Genomic DNA, 5,475 nt, shown 5'->3' with positions numbered 1-5,475 from the left:
CGGACCAGTCTAGGTAGACTGGCGCCGCCACCTTCACCGAGCAAACCTCCCGGCGCTCTTGCTTGCGATGCCGAGCCGAGGCATTCGCCGCATGCCCTCCGTAGATCATGAAGCAGTCGTGGACCTCGGGGAACTCTCCCGCTTGGTGATCTTCCTTTTTGTCGTCGTCGCGGGCCCTGCCACCCTCTGCGGGTGGCCCGGCCTTGTGGAAGTGGCGCTGAAGCATGACGCACTCTTCAAGGGTGTGCTTGACGGGCCCCTGATGATAGGGGCACGGCTCCTTGAGCATCTTGTCGAAGAGGTTGGCACCTCCGGGGGGCTTCCGAGGGTTCTTGTACTCGGCGGCAGCGACAAGGTCCGCGTCGGCGGCGTCGCGTTTCGCTTGCGATTTCTTCTTGCCTTTCTTCTTGGCGCCACGCGGAGTAGATGCCTCGGGAGCCTCTTCCGACGAGCGGCCCTGGGGCTGCTTGTCCTTTCGGAAAATGGCCTCGACCGCCTCCTGGCCAGAGGCGAACTTGGTGGCGATGTCCATCAGCTCGCTCGCCCTGGTGGGGGTCTTGCGACCCAACTTGCTCACCAGGTCGCGGCAGGTGGTGCCGGCAAGGAACGCGCCGATGACATCTGAGTCGGTGATGTTGGGCAGCTCGGTGCGCTGCTTCGAGAATCGCCGGATGTAGTCCCGAAGAGACTCTCCCGGCTGTTGTCGGCAGCTTCGGAGGTCCCAGGAATTCCTAGGGCGCACGTACGTGCCCTGGAAATTGCCGGCGAAGGCTTGGACCAAATCATCCCAGTTGGAGATCTGCCCCGGAGGCAGGTGCTCCAACCAGGCACGAGCAGTATCGGAAAGGAACAGGGGGAGGTTGCGGATGATGAGGTTGTCGTCGTCCGTTCCACCCAGTTGGCAGGCCAGGCGGTAGTCTGCGAGCCACAGTTCCGGTCTCGTTTCCCCCGAGTACTTTGTGATAGTAGCCAGGGGTCGGAAACGGGTCGGGAACGGCGCCCGTCGGATGGCCCGACTGAAGGCCTGCGGACCGGGTGGTTCGGGCGAGGGACTCCGATCCTCCCCGCTGTCGTAGCGTCCCCCACGCCTGGGGTGGTAGCCTCGGCGCACCCTTTCGTCGAGGTGAGCCCGACGGTCGCGACGATGGTGCTCGTTGCCGAGGTGGCCCGGGGCCGCAGGCGCGGTGTTGCGCGTGCGCCCGGTGTAGACCGAGGCTTCCCGCATGAATCAGGAAGTCGCAGCATGAGGTTCCGAGGGGTATCCCTGCCTTCGGGAGGCAGAGCTCTCGGCCCGTCGGGCCACAGCGCCTTCCAGGAGATTCTTGAGCTCTCCCTGGATTCGCCGACCCTCGGTGGTTGATGGCTCCGGCATCGCGCGGATGAGCATCGCTGCGGCTGCCAGGTTCTGACCGACCGCGCTGGATGCGGGAGGTGGCCTGACCCTGACGTCGTTGGCGACGCGGTGCTGGAAACCCTGGGGAAGGTGACGTATTTCTCCGACCGGGGGCTGGCCCGCCCATACCTGCCCGACATCCCGGCGGATCGACTCAAGCGCTCCTGCTCCCTCGTCGAGCCTGGCCTGCGCCCCGCGGACTTGCTCGAGCTGTGGGTCGTGACCCCCCGCTGGAACGGGGACCAAAGCTAGCTCCCGCGGGATGTCAGCGCGAGGCACCGGCCTAGGGGGGTCACCGTCCTCCGGCATGCCGAGATGGTTGCCTTCGGAGGGATCCCCTAGCTCGACGTGGAAACATTCGCGGCTTGGGCCGCAGTCCTTGTCGTCAAGGCTGCGGCTACCGTCGGAACAGCCGGAGAGGCAGTAGTCACATGCGGTCATGAAGTCCCGCATGGCACTGGGGTTGCCAAATCCAGAGAAATCCCAACAGATGCTGGGAGCGTCATCTTCCTCGGACCCAGAGGGCCCGTAGGTCGAGACGTCCGTCAATCGGTCCCAAGGCGACCGCATACGAAACCCCAGAGGGGTTGCACTCGCCTCAACGAGAGCGCCCGCCAAAGCGAGGTCGCTAGGCGGGTTGAGGCCGAGTCGAAATGACGTAGGATGGGAATCAGTTAGTACCTTTTGGTCGACGAGGAGCGACAGAGTCACGTCAGGGACTGATTGCGCCGTCGTCTTGGGTACGAGGGCGACGTCCTGCAGGCCCTCCGCGAGCGTGCTGGTGTCGTCCACTTGCTCGGGATTGGCGTGTCGAGGGGGGACGACGCTCGCCTCCGTCTCAGACGCGAGGTTGACGCCCGACGCATCCCCCGTTGGAGCGCTGGGGACGTCGATTCGCTCGACAACCGACGAAGCGCGGCCTCCCGCTTGGCCTTGGTTGCCCCGCCTCCTCCTCCCATGGTGGGGGAGAGGACGGGGCGAGCTCAAATGTCGTTCTCCCACCACGCGGGGAAGATGTCGCCGATTCCGCCGCCGGCGGGCGGGTTGTCGGCCGCCATTGTCGTTGTCGCGCGGCGGTGGAAGGAGTATCATGTCGTAGCTGCCGTCGAGGGACATGAACTCAAGACTCCCGAAACGGAGCACCGTCCCGGGTTGGAGAGGTTGTTGGAGACTGCCCATCTGGAGCTTGACGGTAAACTGCTCGTCAACACGCAGCAGGCCCCTACCTGGCGCGCCAACTGTCGGCGTTTCGAGACCGGGGGGTCCCTAAGCCGACGAGTGAGTGTGCCGCGTGCCCCAGCCCAGATGGGTCGAGCGCGTGGGCGAGCACGAAGGGGGGAAAGGAGCGAGGAGGGCGGAGTCCGGCGAGAGAGAGAGAGATGGGAATCCCGCGGCCTTCGTGTTCGTCCCGCGCCCAGGTCGGGTGCGCTTGCAGTAGGGGGTTACAAGCGTCCACGCGGGTGAGGGAAGCGAGCGGCCCCGAGAGAGCGCATGTCTCGTCCTCGTCCCCGCGCGGCCAACCTTCTCTAAGAAGGCCCTGGTCCTTCCTTTTATAGGCGTAAGGAGAGGATCCAGGTGTACAATAGGGGTGTAGCAGAGTGCTACGTGTCTAGCCGGGGAGAGCTAGCGCCCTGGGTACATGCCAATGTGGCAGCCGGAGAGATCTTGGCACCCAGCTGGTGTGGTGTCGTGGCTGTCGGAGAAGCAACGGAGCCTGGCGGAGGGACAGCTGTCGGAGTGGTTGTGTCCTTGCTGACGTCCCCCTGCTTCCGTAAGAGAGCTGAGAGTCGCCGTCGTCACAGGGCATGCGGGGCGCCATCATTGCATATCTGGCGGAGCTAGCCAGATGGGACACCGGTCTTGTTCTCTGCGGCCCGAGTCGGCTCGGGGCAGGGTGATGATGGCGCTTCCTGTTGACGTGGCTGGCCTGTGCCCTAGGTTGGGCGACGTGGAGGCTCCTCCGAAGTCGAGGTCGAGTCTGTCCTTCATGGCCGAGGCCGAGTCCGAGCCCTTGGGTCGGGCGAGGCGGAGGTCGTCGGCAGAGGCCAGGGCGGTGTCCGAGCCCTGGGGTCGGGTGAAGCGGAGTTCGTCGTCTTCTAGGGCTGAGCCCGAGTCCGAGCCCTGGGTCGGGCGGAGCGGAGTTCGCCGTCTTCCGAGCCTTAGCCCGAGTCCGAGCCCTGGGTCGGGCGGAGCGGAGTTCGCCGTCTTCCGAGCCTTAGCCCGAGTCCGAGCCCTGGGTCGGGCGGAGCGGAGTTCGCCGTCTTCCGAGCCTTAGCCCGAGTCCGAGCCCTGGGTCGGGCGGAGCGGAGTTCGCCGTCTTCCGGGTCTTAGCCCGAGTCCGAGCCCTGGGTCGGGCGGAGCGGAGTTCGCCGTCTTCCGAGCCTTAGCCCGAGTCCGAGCCCTGGGTCGGGCGGAGCGGAGTTCGCCGTCTTCCGGGTCTTAGCCCGAGTCCGAGCCCTGGGTCGGGCGGAGCGGAGTTCGCCGTCTTCCGGGGCTGAGCCCGAGTCTGAGCCCTGGGTCGGGCGGCGCTTCCTACGGCGCCTTTGGCAGGGCCTGGCTTCCTTTGTCGTTAAATGCTCCTGCGACTCGGTCGGTCGGCGCGACGATTTAGTCAGGGTTGCTTCTTGGCGAAGGCAAGGCCTCGGGCGAGCCGGAGATGTGTCCGCCATTAAAGGGGGGCCTCGGGCGAGGCGGAAACCCCTCGGGGTCGGCTGCCCTTGCCCGAGGCTAGGCTCGGGCGAGGCGTGATCGAGTCGCTCGTATGGACTGATCCCTGACTTAATCGTACCCATCAGGCCTTTGCAGCTTTATGCTGATGGGGGTTACCAGCTGAGAATTAGGCGTCTCGAGGGTACCCCTAATTATGGTCCCCGACAGCGCTCTACACATGTCGAACATCACCCCTTTGCAGACCAAATACTCTAACTTGCTAGATGAGTGCGACGAGTTGAGATCTAGGTCTATCCTGTTGGGTGCGTGTACCATTTGTCCTGGCTTGCAGTCTGAGCTAGCAGATAGAGACGCTAGGATATCTTTGCTTGAGAAGGCTAGCTCAGTGAGTGCCCCTGCACCTGCGCAGTGTGCACTTTGTGAGGGTTTGCAATCTGCCCTTGAGTCCTACAGACACGACAAGACAAGAATCGAGGAAGAAAACACATACCTTCGATCTATCTTGAGTTGGGTGTCGTGTAGTGAGCCCCAGTTGGGCATGATGGTCAGTCAGTTCAAGACAGGAACTGGCGGACCGGGGTTAGGCTTTGCTACTAAGGATGAGAGTGTCGCTCTCTTTGGGAAGGTTGGTGAGTGCAGTGGTTTGACACCTTCAGAGAAACCTTCATCCACTCCCAAGCTTATCAAAACCGCCTTTGCTAAGCCTGTCACCCCTATGAGAGATGGTGTGATTGATGAACCTATGAGAGATCCTCCTCACAAACAAGTGTGGCTTCCAAAACCTAACCATCTTAGGAACACACTTGACACCTTTACTGACATCTCTAGCGATCCCCTTCCTAGAGCCCCTCAGCCATCCGAAAAGAAAATCCTCTTCCACAAACAAAATCCACCCAAGAGAGAGGTGAGGTACCATTGTGAGAGGGATGGGCATCTAGCTTCTTTTTGCTTTAGGAGGAAGAGAGATGAGTGGCGGGTTTCTTAGTCGAGCAGGAAGGACATGCACCGCCCCTCTCATGGTGTTCATGCTCAGCCTGTTCAGAGACGTCCTGGGAGGCCTAGAGGTGTTTTGCCTCTTGCCGCTAGGTCTCAGGCAGTGAGACTATGTGGTGGTCGTGCCCAACGGAATGCTTGCTGGTCGTGTATCATATGGCCAAGGACCATGTGACAGAGGTTTTGGTTCATACTTCCCCAGCGGACCACAATTTTCTTCTTGTGGTGATCGCTTCCCTTCGGGACCGAGGATGTTTGGTGTTTTCCCTAACACTTTTCAGGGGCAAATATCGTAGCACTGGTATTCTTCACAGTTTACTTACCCCAGTGTTGTGCCATTTGCTCACCCCATGTCTTACTATTGATGCAGGACGGAGGCCTGGAGAACACATGGCTCATGGACTCCGGTTGTTCACGCC

Source organism: Zea mays, chromosome 2, assembly GCF_902167145.1.
Source record: "Zea mays cultivar B73 chromosome 2, Zm-B73-REFERENCE-NAM-5.0, whole genome shotgun sequence".
NCBI lineage: Eukaryota > Viridiplantae > Streptophyta > Magnoliopsida > Poales > Poaceae > Zea > Zea mays.
Note: the sequence above shows the minus strand (reverse complement) of the source record.